This window comes from Ptychodera flava, unplaced genomic scaffold (assembly GCF_041260155.1).
Source record: "Ptychodera flava strain L36383 unplaced genomic scaffold, AS_Pfla_20210202 Scaffold_50__1_contigs__length_938362_pilon, whole genome shotgun sequence".
NCBI lineage: Eukaryota > Metazoa > Hemichordata > Enteropneusta > Ptychoderidae > Ptychodera > Ptychodera flava.
Genome location: NW_027248372.1, coordinates 194,675 through 214,138, shown reverse-complemented (window position 1 = coordinate 214,138; position 19,464 = coordinate 194,675). Strand labels below are relative to the sequence as shown.

The following is a 19,464-nucleotide window of genomic DNA, read 5'->3' as shown; positions in this document are numbered from 1 at the left end:
GATTCATCATAGATATCACTCTGAGTGGTAAGCGAGATTTCGACAAGTTACGTGTCGCTTAGTATGCAAATATACATACAAAAAGGAATGAATATGAATATTGAATTTAGTATGCATGAGGAAGTTACGGCCTAAGTCCTATGTGAGGTTTACAAAGATAGTTAACCCTCATGTCTTCTAGTTTGGTAAAAACAGTGGTTAATAAATGATTTAGAAAATGGATGCAAGATATCCATATTGATATTGAACTGTTAATGTACAGTTGAAAATCATGATCATTCCCCGTAAATGGGAAAGGTATTTTGTTGCCACTTTAACCTCAATTGATAATGAATGTGCGGACCCAGCGAATCCAGTAGCTTAATCACAGAAATCACTTATGATTGTCAACGTAGGCTTATGTGCTCTGAAGTATTGTAACGACAACTACATATAAAAAGATCCATAACTTTGGCTTCTGTGAAATGAGGGTTTTCACAAACAATACGATCGACCAATTGGAATTGAATCCAGGCAACACTATCTTAAAAGATATTAGTGATAGATTTATTCATCGTTTCATCAGCATGTATAAATTTGGAACACGGACGAAAATACCGGTAACACTATCCACAAATCAGTGTTACTTCATACACCGGGTCTGTGGAAGCCCTGACTGGTGTCAGTAATCTATATCACTTGTAATAGTCTCCTTCACGATAAACACAATGCTTCTAAATCTGTGTTGTGTTGAGTTAATAACAAACACAAGTTTAATAAAGTCTCTTTCCGTCGAAAGTAGTAATATTATACCAAATCCACGGAGAGCTGTTCTTTTTCCATAGTGGTAAATCAGTTTTGGTGGTATCAACTGCCACCTCAATCGAAGTTGTTTTTTTTGTTTGTTTGTTTGTTTGTTTTTTTTGGGGGGGGGGTGGGTGATAAACGGGGAATAAACGGCAGCCAATAAGTCAAGTTATATGTGTCTTAGGAATTTCCATGACATTTTTCCATCTAAACTTGGGAAAGATTCATCCATTTTCTACGTAATTACTGAAGAAATCGCCGATGACTACAACTTTCCTGTTGCTTTGATTAGTTTCTACAAGTGGCCAAAAGGCATCTATGACCACTCTTTAGGCCTATATCGGGAACCAAACTATCAACAACTGTAGAGAAGCTTTGTATCATTTCCTTGGTACATGTACGGGGCGATTTCACATGTGCGCACCAATGATGTAATATTAACCGACATACCATGCCATAATACCTCTGCTGCTGTATCTAGTGTTTGTAATAACCACGTTGCTACCAGCTCTATCAACGTGCGAACCCCTAATCACAGCATCATGACATATTTATTTTAACAAGAACCGCCACCTCACTAGTGTTTCATTAGCTGTGTCCCATCTCCTGTACAAGAAGCCCTTATTGATTCTTAGCTTTTCATACATGGACGACTATGCCTATGCCGAAAGGGAAATTTTGTTCCACCCTGGTTGATATTCACTTTCTTCCCGGACATTCAAGATACCGAGATATCAGCATCAGTCAAGTGGTGTTCTCCCAGTCTTTCTCTCGACCAGGTATTATCTCTGGTAATAACTTGTCATAAGGGATGAAAAACCCTACTTAACACCATCACTTACTTCACCACATCCTTTTTAGCTACAACTTTCATCCTGAATCATGCCTCCATATGATTGCATGTCAGTGGCAGTACTCTAGGGCCCCTGTTAAGTTATCCAGTGACCGTCACCAGGAAATTCACCTTTAACTGTCTTGCCATTGCCAAGTAATCATGACGTTCCAATTCCTTAACACCATCAGCCTTAATTTTAAAGGATTACGGGTGCCAAAGGGTTCAGTTCACTCAAGCAGTTGGTCACAGGCATCTAATGAACCAGCCATACTCTTTACAAGAGTTAGTTTAGTTACAAGAGTTAGTTTCCGTGACTAGGCACCAACACTCCCTGGAACGCACACGTATAACAACGAATAACCTTATAGTAACAGCAAAGTAAGTGTTTCCAGCGCCTTGCAACCTGTTCTTCAAGATCCTTAAGTAACTTACCATACCAGTGCATCAATATCAGCCGCAATATAAAACACTGACAACACAAGTAGTGTTGCAAAGTAGTTCATGTGCGCCATAGTTCAAGGCATCTGAAAAGTACTTCCTTTGCGTGCTTGTCAACACACGGCCTACATAACAAAATGGACTCTGCTGACCCTTCTGCACTTGTCTCAGTCAAGTTTAAAGCAACCCCCATGTATCCATTATGAAGTCACCCATTTCCATTTGAAATGCCGAAAACAGTTGCGACTGTTAGTCGAGTCTTTAATTGACCAAATGTATTATGGTAAACCTCTATTCTACAAATGACTGCATTCTTGTTCAAGTTGTCAGGTGATGAGGTGGTCTAGATATATATTCGCAAACCCTTTCACGATGAATGCTAACCCTTGGGAATTTTTCATTTCCGTCACGGTTTCTGGAATTGGCCAATCACCTCGACTTTCCTTGGGCCTGTTGCAACAACAACTTGGTCTGTTGCAACACCATTCAAACATGGTGCCCTGGAATTTGACACTGTGACAAAAAGAACGCACTTCCTAGGGTCTCATTGGGCAGTCCCTCCTTCAATGCTTTGGCTTATACAAAACCGACGTTAACGCACCCGACCTCTAGAGGGTACTCTACTTTGAGACTGTTCAAACAGGTTTGAAATGTCCTTGTTATGGCTTTAACCTCTACGTCTAGCTGAGCAAGCTGATTAGTGGTCATGTCGATCTTGTTTACTATGGCATCTAATACAGATTCACATGACAGAGATAGCCCTGAGTTGCCCGTTTCAACACCTAGGTTTACAATTTTTTTCACTTTTGTAACAAACATAATTTGTCTGCAGTAAATGGAAATTATTTCTCCCGCACTGCAGCCTGTATGTGGCAGTTTGGGACCTACAAACTTCATTAACACGTCTAAGCATAGCTGTCTGCAGGTGCTTCGGAAACCCTATTTGTACTCAGGAGTTCAAAGATATGACCTTTTGCCATAAATATTATAGTTTCTTTGATACCTGACCAGGCCCACTTAAGAATTCCCCTGATCTAAATACCTTTGCTTTAAGTTCCAACCGTATGTGTCTCATGTCGCTCTGCATAAAACCGCATTTTAACTGTTCACATAACGATGGATGTGTCAATGCTTTCTTGTCAACCAATGTTAGTAACCTTTGGGTTGTCTACAGTCAACTGGAGCGCGAATGGCGATACTGAGTAAACACTAGTATATCAAATGAGAAGAAATACACTTGGTAACTATTAGATTAGACCTACAAACCACACGGGGCCACATCAAAACAACATTTACAGACGTACAACATCTGTTACGATTTGCATTGCTTGAAAGTACACTTGAGCCTCGGAACATGTGGTTGCTCGCAGCTTGAGGCTTTGCCGTTCGTGGCTCAAATCAAGCGCAAACGCATGCGGGGGGTGTGACAAGCAAGGATATACACATATGTGTACATGCACATAAGTCAAATCGAAGTGGGCCATTGGTACGCACATATGAAATGAAAAACTTTATCCCATAACGCAGTCTTCCGATCCGTCCGCAAATTTTGTATAATAATGAGGACAGGTAACCGTTGTGGAAAAAAAGAGTCGTCGTTTTTACTCTCCTAATACATGAATCCATCAAAATATTATTTTTTACTGAACAGGCTCTAAGATAGGTAAATTTAAGCATCATCAGCACTAAAAGTTTCCGTTGACAACGACTTTTTAGATTCATTTTAGGTGGTTTTTGAATTTTTTCCCGTTTTTTGGCTGTTTGTGCGTACGGAGAATTGAACATGATCAGGGATTTCCGTGCCAATGTGCACTGCGAGCACCCTTTATTGATCGGTGAAAATTCGATGAGTTTGTTTTAGAACAAGCTAATCCCTGATAAAATAGCACTAGCAGAGTATCGAAGATGTCGGAGAGCTAAAGGTTCCTTCTACCTCAATGTCGATTGTTGTTGTAAAACCTGGACTCGTGATACATGCACAACCTGTCAGCAATGTATCAAATTTGCGTGTGATTTCTTAAATCGTCTAGTACATTCCGTTGGCATCATTTTATCAGATTTTTCCAAAGAATGAACTGGCGCAAAATGATGTGGAAACGAGGGTAAGGGATGAAAAAGCTGACATTCTTCACTTCTGTTTGGGCAAACATGTCTTCCGTTGCTTCTTTTTGCTGTAGTAGCCCAATGGTCGTATCACCGAAAAAGAAATGGTTTCACCAAAGTGGTGAGAAGAGAAGGGGTTAGTCTAGACCACCACCACCTCCACCACTACCATTTATCATTATCATCATCAACATCAAAATGCATCTTCAACAGTAAACACCTCTGTTCGAAGAAACCTGACCAGCCAGGGCAATGTAGCTTAAAAATGAATGCCCATTGAAAATCATTTGCTATGAGTGCAAATCAAGCCCTATTTGCGGCATATTCTTTATAGCCATTATTTGAATTGAACGAAATATTTATTTCTTTTTGAAATAATTCTACTTGAACGTAAACTTAGAAGCGCCGGTAGCTTTGTCTATTTTCTTTCATACAACCTTGTTCTGACGTTCTTGACATGTTTTTCAACAGTAGAAGCTGTGCCACTTTGTACATGTTCACGCTAAGCTAAGCTATAGTGAGAACTAATGCTCATTCTTTGTGTATCTTAGAAATTCTGCGATAGTTTTCTTCAATATGTTTGTCTGTATATTGAAAATAGAATAGAAATTACATCATACTATCCAGAAACGTCATTATGCCTGAGTAATTACATTCATCCTTGCATGCATCCCTTGAAAGGTTTTGAAAGACATGAAGTTGAAATGCACACATAAAAAAGACTTTACACGTGTCATAAGTGCCAACTCAAGAATAAAAGCAAAAAATTGAACTCAATAATTTATTCTAATAGCATGCATGTTTCAATTGCATTTAACAAAATTTGTAAAAGATAGATATGTTGAAGAAAGCTATGCAGTTACAGCCTATTCCAATATTTTGTTCCTCTGTAAAATTCCAAAACCACTGACCTTATTAATTTTAGCACCTTACTGTAAATCACGAACGATTATCCAGGTTCCATATTCCTTCTACAAGTTTTCGCTGCTGTGATTACAATTCGTTGAAATCGATTTTCATCGAGCTGCATTATTTTCCATGTGTAACAATCTGGATATTGTTTTATAAAGAGCCACCACATGAGATTTTGGATGGAAATAATTTGATTACACTACAGCCACTCAACAGAAGGACTTTGAAAACATTGTAACAGAGTCAATCGAAGGAAAATCCATTGAAAATAGCATTTGTATTTTCTTTCCACTCACTCAATCCAGAAATAGAGTGCTCTGTACCTGTGAAACATTCGTTTATTTTCAAAGCACATAATGTCCCCAACTGATCATTCAATCCTTACCACGTCACAGAAACGAGTTTTTTCAGTTGATATGTTCTTAATTTACAAATGTTCCTTTTGGAATAATATTTGAAGCAGCATTATAATAGCTTCAGTTACCTCGCCAACAGACATGGCATAGGCATGTATTAGATAGACTCGTGCCTCTACTACCTAACATTTTCATGCGAGGATATGAATAGCTATAATACACTAATGGATGTAATGAAGTAGACATGCAAGCTTTGGATAGGCAAGCTTTAAAAATTATTACTGACTGAATTTTTATGATTTTCATAAAAAATTTGTACTTGTTTTAAGCAGTTGCTTCCACAGCAGTGACCTAAATATTTTACATGATTACATGATTAATCATTAATAACAAGCAGTTGCGAAATTACCCGTGTTTGCGTGTCATGATCTACCTAATGTGATCGACGTACGAGTGATGTCTTGAACATAACGATGAGAAGTCAAAAGCGAAAACAACCAAAACTCATTTGCGAAATCAATGGTACATGCTGCCTTCAGAGTAATAGATACTGAAAAATTATTTCTAATATCTTGGAAATGTGCAAATGCTAGTGAACTTTGGACCCTTTGAAATAAATACCAGCAGCAATAGTACAGTCTGAGAGTAAATTTAAAAATCATTTATATTGGAATATGTAAATTCAATGATAGTTTCAGACCTATCAGTGATTCATTTAGGCGAAAGTACAAGTTGCTTGAAGTCTATAAGCATGTCATCTTGTATGAAGTTATCTATGCTATTCTCTTGTTTCGAGAAATCCGTATTTAAATTGCTCATCAAGATACAATGCTTTTTGTCAAGTTTGGTACTGGGAAAGTGCAACTAAGAGCCTGGTTTCAAAATCTGATATGCTGGTATTTGGTTCTCTGTAAATAATACCTATATTGAAGGTCTGCTTTCTATCGATTATTAAGTTGGACACCCCTATCACTTTAAACTTTTCAGTCAATATAGCTTCATACAATAACTTAAGCTCTTCAAAATTCTTGTAAATTGAACGTACATTTACATGTGTACAGTAAAAGAGTATAGGATCGGGAGCTCCGTGAACCTCAAGGTTTCCCCTTCTACTGTATATTTGTTGTTGTTCGTCAACGTTTTACTCCAGCTATTATCCGCTATGTAAATCTTTTCTCCATGTCATCATTCCTTGCTCGTAGTTTTGTCTCTCATCAGTCTCAATATAAAGTCTACCTACCCTTGTAATTCTTCAACACGTTTGTTGAAGAATTCGAGTGACTTAGACATCGTGAGTTGCTCTGCATTTATTTCTTGGACAGTGGATTTGAGAGCTGGCAGGTATTCAAGTTTCTTGTTGATATATTTCAGTTGACTGTTAATCTACATTCCTGAAACCTGAGTTTTTTGCTAGCTTGCTGTATTTTTAGTTTCTTTAGGAGTCTTCAGGAAACGTTTGTCTTTGCACTGCTCAGACAGAAACGAGTCTCCCTGTGTGAATGTCACACCTCTTTTCTTCGGGCGGTAGTTACACTTGGCATTTTGTTGTGTTCCAATTAGCGTACAGGTTTTTAATTAGCATCCAAATGTAATCAGGCAGAACAATAGTTCGGCTTTGGCTGTGTACTTTTACATGTAAACGTATCCGTTGATCATATTTTCGTGGGCCCGTTCTCCGATGCTTGCCCAAAAGCTAAAGATTCAGAATGGTGCACATAGATTTGGGTTACTTACATTCATGATGACGCTGAAATTGAGGAACACTATGACTTATTATGGTGTAAAATGTTGTTTTTGCAAAGTTGATGATGTGACACGTACCTGCAACCATATATATATATATATATATATATATATATATATATATATATATATATATATATATATATATATATATATATATATATATATATATATATATAATAATATATATATATTATATATATGAAACTCATCAATTTAGAATATTGTGATACAGATATTTCTTCATAGTGGTGTTCAAAGAGCAATTGTATGAAAACCTATACAAAATATTCACATCTGTTATTGCATTCCAGATCGTTTGATTCTATGGGTGTTGCAAGTCAACTCCTAAGGTGAGTCATAGGGAGAATAACGGTCAAACAACTCCTGTCGAAGACGCCTACAGGATTTATACTCCAACGACACGCCGTAGGACTAACACATGGGTGAGCAATCTTCACTTATCAATTTTAAAACATCTCTTATAAGGTAAATATTGATGCGTTTGCCCTTGATGCCTAGACATAAACATCTGAGCGCTGCCGATAGTTTCAATGCAATCTTGGTTGTGCAGTTGGATGTATCATGACCTTGCAAAATGTAGGTAACTCAATTGTCAAGTTCATGTGTAAAAAGCCATCATAATACACGCTTGAAATGAAAACTTCTCTTCAATGCAACTAATTTTGAAATACAAAGGAACGGTAACAGAAGTCCCCTTTACAACCAAGTAAGCAATACCTGTAATATTTCAACTTCCAGATAGCATTGTTTATAGTTGCTTACAATCTATGGCATGGAATTCGGGAAAAATGTTTTTCTTGTGGTATTCTCTGCATCTATTCGGCTTTGAACATCGACATCGACAAAGCATCGACACTTCCATATTTAGCATACGTTTAGGTAAATAATGTCAACTTAGTTATTCAGTAACCGACTGAGAGAGATCTATAAACTAACAGACAGCCTAACTTTCCTACACAGGAAAAAACAGTACCCTTAGCAAACACTATGGACTACAAGCCGTACCTGTAATTTTCTTCATTTGATAGATTAATATCAGACTGAAAACATAAGTAACTTTTTCAAACATAGACATCATATACAATAAATTATTTCCGTTCAATATTGATGATTTACTCTCATGTAATCATTGTTACGACGATTTAATCTCATGTAATCACTCTTACGACCTTGTCTGAAAAATAAAGTTGTGAATAAAGAGGGATATTAATTCACACATTTTTAAATATGAAAAGGTAGTATTTGAGCATTTTTCATTATTGCGTGGCCGAGCTATGTTGTAAGTAGATGTAATATGACCAATGTAACTTAATATCCATATCTGCCTTCTTGTCACATCAGATCTCTTGGTCCGAAAACCAGTCGTGAAATGTTATACATTTTAGACAATAACAAGAATGACAACTTATCGGATCAAAATATTCAACTAAGATTTTTGTCTTCATTTCAGCATTTTGGGACAATGGAGGTTTCACTATGACTGTAAATTCTAAGCTGCTATACAATAATAACTTGTCCGGCAATTTCAGACAGCTGGAATATTTTAAATCTTCATCGATGTTGATGCCATGCAAACACCATTTCCAAATAGAGGTGATTAAGAAAAGTTGTCACTAGATAAAAAAATATCTCGATTAATAGATAGGATACATAATAGGTAAATATGTGGCCACCAAGGAATGTTGGTTCAGTAATTCTGACTCCTTATGTTTGCGCTGAAATATTAGTCTAAAAAATTCCGTGCGCACGGAATAACATCTCTTGCGCACGAGAAACTACATGTCGTACGCACGGTAAAACATATCGTGCAAACTGAATAACATCTCGTGCGCATGACATGTTATTCTGTGCGCACAAGATAAATTATATTTTTTGCTTTACAGAATGTCCCTTACGGACGTTTCATAGAGAATTACTAGGTTCAAAGACATACTATTATAGAATGAAGGGCGAATCCCGGACCATTAATGGTTATTTATGGGCAAAGCGAGTGAAAGGCCGAAAATAACTGGCGAGGCTTGCCAAGCCCGTTAATGTCGGCTTTTCTCTCGCCCTTGCCAATAAATAACGTTAATGGTATCGGTCTGGGCGGAGTCTATTATTCCCAATCTATTATCAACGTTAACGGATCCGAGAAAACCGTCAAAATTTACGAAAATGTCCCACGCGAAAGACAATGGAGCCCCTGAACTTGTGCAATACGCGTCGCACTGTAAAGCGCGCTGTAAAAATTGCAAATCAGGAGATTTTTCGGGAAAAGGTGTCTTCGTTTGGTCCACAAGTGCTTAATTTTTATTTTGTGATTGATTATGTTCTTTGTACAAATCACAATTCACGTTTTAGCTGTGCAGTTACGATGCTAATATATGTTTTCATATTCAATATTCATATGCATGTACACAAGTCATTACTGTGTATTTGCGGTCAGTCACGTGGTTCAACTCGACCAATTAAAATGCGACGAACAGGGCAGCGTAATATAGTATTGATGTCATCTGCGTACAACGTGGCTTAACCTGACATTCACTGTCCATTCCTTTTAAGGAATATTGCTGCATATTGTCTTATTGAGACTATTTTGAATTTTTATAATTTCCTGTATGGAAAGGTTGAATGTCGCCTTACAAATATTTGCCTCGACAACGGGGCCCAGAACTTGTCAGTGAGTAGTACTTCAAACATTTTGAAAATCTGGAGATTCTCTTGAAAAAGCGTCTAAACTTGGTCCACAAGTGCTCCATTTTATCTTTTGATTGATTATGATCTTTGTACAAATCACAATTTTAGTTTAGCTGTAAAGTTACTATGTTTACGATATCATTCATATTCACGGGCATGGAAACAAACCATTACTGTTTATTTGTGGGCAGTCACGTGGTTTAGCTCGACCAATTAAAATGGGATGGACAAGGCATGGTAATATAATTGCAGATATTGTACCCCCATTTACATAAGGAATGATATTTACCTATGATTACAGATTGGTGAACTGGAATCAAACAATACCTCTCCTAGCCAAAAACACCGAGAATGAGAGCACGTCCCTCGGGCATTCAGGTAAGATGTTCATTATTTTAACATTGAGGTTGTTTGTAATAATGATTTATAATGCGGGTTACAGGAAATGGAAATTCCTTCTATTTGACAAGGCGTTATCAATCTTGGCTGTATCATAAACGTGTGGAAAATTGAGCAGGGGGCATAAGCATTTTGGTTGGTATAGCCCATTTATATAGTATACATGAAGTAAATCTTCCTTGATCTCGGTGTTTACCTTTAGTTTCAAATATATGCCATCTATAAGGCAGTTTTTAGCCGTTTATTTTTTTCTACTTCGCTACAGCCGGCCGGATCACAAGAGAACGATGATGATTTTATAAAGTCAAGTATAGAAAGAAGCAGGGAAACGCTGAGCTCTCGTGGAGACGAGTTCTAGCTCAAAAATGAAGACGCCGTTCATCAGTGCTTCACTGCTACCAATACTAAAACACAAAACTCCAGTCTGTTTTTCCAGTGACGCTATTCAATACAATTTTCCGCAATCTGACAGCTGTGTACTAGTCGCTTTTCGATCATGCGATTACTCGAAAATTAAACGACATTATGATATCGCTGTGAGCAACATAGGTAACTTTATAAGCTGTCCTCAACTTAGTAGATATCGCGCCATTTTTGTCACAATGCATTGTACTTTAATAAAGCACAAAGTATTGTGACAAAAAGTGGCTTAAAAATATTATAGCCGTTTACATTATCGACGAGTCTTAAAAAGCACTGTCACTGAAAATTTCTATTGAAAGCCGTGTAGGCAACAAATACCATTATCACAAATTACCAAGATTCAGATGTTTGATTTTCCATAAATATGTAGGTAACGCTTCGATGTTAAAGGAAGGTTGATGGTTTTTATACATTGAAGTTGATGTCAACAGCTTAGTATTTCGAATAATAATCATCGTTTTAGCTTCTGGTATATTAGTGAGAATTTTCACAACATCTGATGGTACTGAAAATGAATTTAGCTCACATTTTGTATACGCATGCATGCATGCATGCATGTATGCATGTACGTATGTACGTATGTATGTATGTATGTATGTATGTATGTATGTATGTATGTATGTATGTATGTATGTATGTATGTATGTATGTATGTATGTATGTATGCATGCATGCATGGCATGCATGCATGCATGTAGGCATGTATGTATGTATGTACGTACCTCGTAACTACGTACCTACGTACGTACGTATGTATGTACACATGCCCGCCTGCCTGTATGCATGCATTCATGTATGCATGTATGTAGGCAGGCAGTCATGGATGCAAAAGTACATACTTACCTACCTACATACATACATAGGTACATGAATAGGTCAGATTGGGTCAAATTTGGTTGAAAATTGGTATGCGGGATCTATTAGGTATTCTACATTATTTATTATCAAATTGTTGTGAAATTTGCATGTTGTTATTTTGGTGGATTTTTTTTAATTTAGTTTTTCGTCAAAAAATCATTTTCTCTAAAACAGCTTGTATGATTCATTTGAAAGTTGATATCCATATTCCTCGGGATGACGCAGTCAGATTTAATCAAATTGTGGTGAAATTTTCATATTTGTAATTTTGTGGCAATTTACCCCATTTTAGGTCAAAACTTTTCCTGTAATACTGCTAAGCTGGTAGATTTAATATTTGGTGTACAGATTCATTGAGATGATCAAAATGTGATGTATTCATATTCTGAAGAAATTTTTTATTTTGGGTCAATTTTTGCCATTTTTGGTCAAAAATTTTGTTTCTAAGAAACCGCTTGCCTTACAGCTTTGATACCTAATAGACATATTCCTCCGGACAAATGGTGAAAAGTAAGTCTATTTTTCAAACGGAATGTTTTGAGATGTAAAACCAAAGCGCTGTTCTGCTACTTTGTTTTATGTTGGCTTTTTCCTTTTGAAATGTTCTTGTTTTTCTTTTTCTAAAAGTCAAGAAAAAAAAAATAGAAAAAAGAAGCTCTATCGGCCGCTAGGTCATAAGTCACTTATTTAGATTTTCATAGAAATATTTCAATTTTATATTTTTGTGAAGTTCTTCTTTTCTCATCTTTTGAGAAAAAATTCAGAAATAGTCCACTTTGTTGATTTGAAATTTGGTTTGTAAATCTCTACAAATGTTTTATACATGTATTGCCACATCAGAATGAGATGAACATAATTAATATTTTTTTTAGATTTTTCTTTGTTTGTTTTTGGTAAAAAATATCTTTACAAGAACCACATCCGATGCTGGTTTGAAATTTGCATGAAGGTTCCATTGAGTGGTAGTACCATAACTTATTTAGATTGTGTTGATATGAACAAAATTAATAAATATTGTGATAAATCTTGTTTTTGACGATTTATACATACACGAATTTAGAGCGCATAATGTTGTTATTTGATAAGCATTGTATGGGGTAAAACTGTATTTCGTATCGAACTGCAGTAAACATATCGTTAGAAGGCAAAGCATGAGGTGATTTTAGCGGGGTTGGTCTCCAACAGACATATTCCATTTTTTTTTAATTTGGACAGTAAAATGTTTCTTAGGGTTACCAGTTATGTCTCTAAATATAATTTAGTTGTTTTTGACTTCGTTCAGTTTTATTAGAGAGTGTGCTGTATTTGAGTAGTGTTTGAGAAGCCACTAATTATTTAATGTCCGTTGGAGTTTGTTGACATAGAGTGTGTTGGCCCTGGAAAAACCTTGAGTTTTTACTTTGACTCGGGGAGAGAGAGAGAGAGAGAAGAGAGAGAGAGAGGAGAGAGAGAGAGAGAGAGAGAGAGATTTCACTTAGGGAAAACGAGTGTTCTTTACTCAATGCTGTAATAGCTTTCCACCTTTTCGACGACTTTTTTCAAAAGTGAATTTTGATGTCAAGTTGTGTATTTTTACTCAAGTATTATATATCACCTGAAAGCTATTACTTAGAATTCATTCTGTTTGGTCAAAAAATTAATAGGTGATAATCTTTTAAGATTTTCGTGAAAGTGTAAAGAAATTTGGCAAACAGGCGTAAAAAGTCTAAGTCAGAGCGGAAGGGGCTACTGTCTAGGTGTTAAAGAGTAATTGCACTTCACATTGGCCATAATACTGTGTCTCAGATTTTTGTAAAAGGCATTAGTTTTCTCTTAGTGTTGAATAAAAGTTTATCAACCACGCTGCGATAATTAAATCTGTGAACTCCCGTTTCACGCGTTCTCGAGTTAAGCTCTTTCAAGCGTGCTGCAACGTGACAACACGCCGAACTGAGAAAAAGACGATTTAGTAAATTTGTTCGGTTTTTTTCCATTTGAATAGGCATAAACAAATACTCGTCAGATAAAACACCAAAACAAGATAGTGAACTCATCTATTCAACCCAAACAGTATATTCACTCATTGAAATCAGTGTCGACGGTTGAAATAAGGCTAAAAAGGATGATTTTCGGGAGCGATATTCCCTTTCAGAGCACAATGTACACAGTGGACGATGACTAAATGGGAGTGCCGGGTAAGGGATTATGGATAATATGTTGACGGATTAGCTGTAAGATTTTGATATACTTTTAACTGTTCGATGTATGTGTCTGCACTGCTACGGCATCTTGATGCCGTCTTCAAAAGCGTAAATATAATGCAATTTTATGTCAGCATTCAATCTCGGAAAGGGTTCATAGCCTCGGAAGGTTCTAATCAAGCGATCCCGATAATGAATGATTTACCGGTAACGGTAGTCTCAAAACGCAAAAACGTGCATCGCTGTTTTTTTTTTTTTGTAGATTTTTATCGCAAAATTTCAGCCAGAAACAGAAAATTCCAGATTAAGATAATATTCTTCACACTTGAAGATCAATATTACAGGAATTCTTTCAAGAAAATGCAAATTTTCGTAATTTCGACATAAAATTCCCGGTAAAGGTGGAACGCTATCTTTAATATGCACGGGGTTATGAATTATACTTGAGTATAGAATATCTAGACTGTAAACCACACTATTATCATCAGTTTTTGCAATCAACTCTGGTAGCAACACATGTTTAGAGGCAAGAAGTAAGACCAACATTAGGAATTTTTTCCGATCGGGAGGAAAATTGATCCCCACTGTTAACATAAGAGTTCTGCGCAATCAAAGTGTACCAGCATGTTCATGACCAAAGTTGAGGGCGTGTTTGTGAGTGTTCTGAAAAAGTTCACCGATGCTTCCTTTGCATATTTTCTGATGCATTCATATCTTCTGTAGAAAAGAGATGCAATAAATTGTTGCTTACATAATCTGTGTATTTCAGCCTCATGGATCATCTCTACAAGTGCTTTAATGACAAAGTCATGTCCCGGACTTCAATCATTAACACTTTATACTGTTATACGTAACTAAGACAAATTCTCCCGGAGAATTCTTCAAACAATAGAAGCGTCGTGTCGGGACAGCAGAGTATCAAAGTATACATTTACCATTTCTGGGTCCCGACTTCAAACATTAACACTTTTATACTGTTATACGTAAGTAAGACAAATTCTCCCGGAGAATTCTTCAAACAATAGAAGCGTCGTGTCGGGACAGCAGATTATCAAAGTATACATTTACCATTTCTGGGTCCGAAGGGATCCCCATTTTAGTACAGGGGTGCCTTACTGCGTCTGGGTGAATGCGCAGTTGACGCTTCATCTTTAGCATGATAACAAGATGTGGGAAAACTCAGCGTTCAGCCCTGTAAGCTGAAAAGCGGTAATTCTACAACTCTAGAAAGTAGATTTGAGTCGTACATCGATATTTTTATGCCACGTAAGCCGCAAGATATCGGTCCAGCTGTATTAAACATAGTAAACCTCGATTTACAACGGAACTTGATAAAGTAGGGGTATCCAATTCATCGCTATGTTTGCAACGTACTCTACTGCAATGTAAAAATGTCAAAAGACTGAGGGCAGGATGTCAAATGAACTTAGTCGTGCGAGCGAGTTTTGTTTAAAAGGTCGACTTGTTACGAAGATCATTATCGTGGTCATGCAAATCGAAAGGACCGCTGGCTGAAGAGCGTCCCAAACGACAATATTGAGAAAGTATGCGATTTGTGAATTGCTGGCCACATCTTTCCAATACTGAAAAATTGAGCCCGTTGACTTACAAAAAAATATTTTTAAAAGTAAAAGACAAGACCTTAGATTAACAATAGCCTACCAAAATTGACAACGCCAAGTAACCAGAAATCCTACAAAAACTAATTATCGAAAATCGTAACTATAATTTCAATGTTACTGAACCTACATCATTTCTAAAAGAAGACTTTTATTCTCGGGCACTATTATGCTACTACATGTTGACAAGGACAAGATACAATAATATACGTAAACTTTTTTATCCTTCTCCAACTGCAAAGTCAACCGGTGCTTAACTAGTATTGTGACAATACCCTGACTTTGACATTAGTTTATCTGGATTTACCTGCTTTCGAGAAGATAAAACGATCGATCTCGTAAAGAAAATGGAACCATAGATTGCCTTTCTTCTAAACGAAAATTGTGAAGTAACTGTACTGTGCGAGCAAATCTGGCCTCTCCAGATATTGAATTTTGGACCATAAGTATCCGACCGTATCATTTACCTCGGGAATTTTCAAAGGTTGTCATGTGCGTAGCATATTGTCAACCGAGATCGAATGTAAGTACATTTTTGAATAAATTTTAGCAGACCACATTCGACAAATCGAAACTGATTTCCAGGGCAGCACTTATCATCTTGGCGATTTCAATGAATGCCGGTTAAACAGGGTCCTTCTGATTACCACTAGTATGTGAATTACGTTAAGCGGAAAAAGACTGTAGATTTCTGCTGTTATAACATTTCTAATGCCAACTATGCTCGAAGAATTCCTGGGCTTGGAAAATCTGGCCACTGTATGTTACACATGGTGCCATCACATCGAAAAAAAAAACTGAAACTAGAAAAACAAAGAAAAGTTTCAGTGTTGGAATGGACACCTGACCTTATATAATAACTGAAAGGCTACGTGCTTGTTTGATTGCACCAATTAGGGATGAGCTTTATGATTGAGATTGCAACAATTCAACAGAGTTGATAATTGATTACATAAATTTGTGTATTGATTTATGCCTACAGATAAGGGAAAACTTGAAAAGTTGAACCTTACCAAAACAACAAACTATGGTTTATTAGTAGTCAGGAAAATAAAGACGGCCCTGCAAGGAAAATAATTCAACGAAATTAAGTTCAAAATTGTTGAAAGAGAAATAAGAAAAAAACAATATGAATATAAGTGCAGAAGAGAAAATTACTCTCACACAAATAATACGCACCACATCTGACGTAGACTGAAAGATTCAGTCATGTCCAGGCGCTTCGGCGCATGGCAAACTATGACCCTTTAAAAGGTCATAGGTCGGGGTCGTAGGTCGCAGTGCGCCGGAGCAGCAGCTGCACACTGTGTATCTTTCAGTCTACGTCTGACGTGGCTTACAAAAAATTACAGGAGATAAACCGTCAACGAATAACTTGAGAGTTTCTAAGGAGAGAGATTTTGCGGACTAAGTTGATTAATTTTAATGAATAAGGGTTGATAATGAACAGAAATGAACTCATATGCTTGGATGATCAAGGCGAGTACAACAATGCAAATATCATGATAACTTTAAAGAAAGTGTGTAGACAGTTAAAAGTATTAAATTGCGTAAAGCCTCCGGTCCCGAAAACATCAGAAGGAAACCTCTGAAGATTTTGTATCCAGTTGGCGTCAATTTTTACTGATCTCATGCAATTGTCACTTGACACGTCACACTGTTTGGAAAACAAGTTGTATCATTCCCATTCCAGTATCGAAAGTATCGAAGCCTGGAAACGTAATAGTTAACGACCTGTAATGATGATCCTTATCATAGATACGATTTCTGAAACAAAGTATTTCTCTACTCGTCACTTGACCAATAGATAATAGCGTAGCAGTCTAAATAAACACAATGTCAGCAAAGTGTCATATTCTAAGGCTATAACCTCTATGGAATTATTTTGACTCCATTGGCTTAAAAGACCCTTTTTTTTGCTGAAAAAGAAAATACTGACAAAATATATTAATCGAAAAATCCCATCTACTATGAAACTGAAACGTGACTTTCAATCGAAATTACATTTCCAATTTTACTTTGTGAGCGTATTGGCTTAGCCCTATTATGATAGTATCATTTTACACCACTATGTCGAGAGTGTAAAAAAACCCTTAACCCGAGAGACAGATAAAGACAGAGAGTATGGCGTAGCTTTTGAAACACAGAAACTGACAGGTTTCTCTGTCCTTGTCTACCTAGAGCAAGGATTTCCAATCACCTTGGATACAGACATTGGCTTTATCGTGAGTCAATTTTTAATGCAAGTCAAGGACGGCATAGAGCATGTGATTTGTTATGCTAGCAGACAATTGACGAACTACTGCTTAGAATATCAAGGCATTGGAAGAACAGTTTCAAGATGGATGAAAGCACTGCATGTGTATTGCCCTAGAAGGAGACACGCAAATATTGAGACTACACCATTAGACACTGTTTCACCACCATACACACTGGTCCGGCAGTTCCTGCCAACACAACAGTATTAGATCAAACCACAACCTTGTTAGTCAATTACTTGACCGAAAACTGGACAAGCCAGACAATATCACTAGTTCTGTGGAGGTTAATCCATAATTGAACCAAGGAACTCACGGGATAACAGCTCCCATCCTACCTGCAAAGTAGTAGTATAGTAAAGCCCCGACTGTGAAAAAGTGTTCTTGTTTACAGACTGCCAAATGTTTTTGAGCATGTGGTGTCAACCATAACTATATAAACGTGTGCTTTACCATGCATTAAAATATACTATGGAAATGATAGCTTTCAACTCTTTATTCGTCCAGTGTAACTGGGGCGCGAGAAGTCTTTAAAATGTTCAGTTCGTTTGATATATTCACTGCATGCCTGAACATCCTTGAAAGATTCTAAAGGCATGCCTCTTAGCCGATGTCAAGTCCATGCCAGCTGCAAGAGTTTGACGCATGGACAGCCAGCAAGTCAGGTTGCAAGAGATGGCCGCTTGTCAAGCAATATAGCATGGGTGGAGTAGGAGAAATGGCATCAAGAGAAATTTCATTTGACAAGTTATGCCCCTTTAATCATGACATTTCAAGGCCATTCTTGGATATTAGTCAATATGAAATGGTTTAATGCCAGCCACCAACAAACTAGGGAAACAGCATCTATTCCGGATCAATTTCACAAGGAGTTTATTTCCAGGTTTGATATTTCGCATCAAATGCATTCTGACCAAGGCTTTGATTTAAAGTTAGCCGTAAATGTATAGTCTAGTAAATCAACCAATACCAGTACTACGATGACCACCCATCTTTCAAAAAAAGTAATGTTTAGATCATATGAAGGTGATTTTCATGTTATCATTCTATACATGATGGAAGCCTACAAAGATTAAAACCTTGAAAGTAGATTCCAATGTATGCTCAAGCTGGGCAGTGATATTAAAACACTATTTGTCTTATTGGGAGCCTTTGCCAGACCAAAGCTTTTAGATAGAGTAAAACATGTCCATGGACATAAATGAATGAACATCAGAGTACAATAATCAGAAATGCCATGATTCAGACGTTTTGTGTATGCTTTCAAATTGAAAGAAAACCAGACTATTTGTCTTGCTATGTATTGGGGCCTTAAAGTGGGAGTAATATAAATTTTACTATAACCCAAACGGAATTCGAACCCCCACATACTCACGGCAAACATCGCCTAGCTGCTAGGCCTTACACAAAACCAGTCGGCCACTGCTTCCAACCCAAAAGAGTTGGTCACAGTAACCGACTTAGATGTTTCAATTCTGTGCGCGACCGAACAACACGGTATGCGTGGAGCAGACGACACACAGACACAATACACACACAAAGTACACACAAGTACACACGTAAAACATGGGGTAAACCTAAGGAAAACATCTAGACATTAAAAAGGGTTATATCTGAACATAATAAACTAAGTAATGGTACATTCCCTATATGATTTAGTCAGTAGTCAAAGTAGTGAAAGTAAGTTGATGTCATGCTATGTTTCAGGACGAATTTATAATTTTAATCCCCTTCTTCTTACACACTACGGTCATAATGCAGTCAGATAAACTGAAAGGTTGTTGTTAGTACCTGTATTTATGATTTGCTCGAATGTGTCTTGAAACAGAGACAGTTGCTGACCTAATCTTT

General features: G+C 37.0%; 1 long non-coding RNA gene across 1 annotated transcript; it reads left to right on the top strand.

Annotated features, from left to right (window-relative positions):
• The first annotated feature begins 7,486 nt into the window (after nucleotides 1-7,486).
• Nucleotides 7,487-11,191, top strand: LOC139128354 (uncharacterized). Its single transcript, XR_011551267.1, has 3 exons — nucleotides 7,487-7,619; nucleotides 10,178-10,254; nucleotides 10,541-11,191. It is a non-coding gene; the product is annotated as an uncharacterized lncRNA (long non-coding RNA).
• The last annotated feature ends 8,273 nt before the right edge of the window (nucleotides 11,192-19,464 follow it).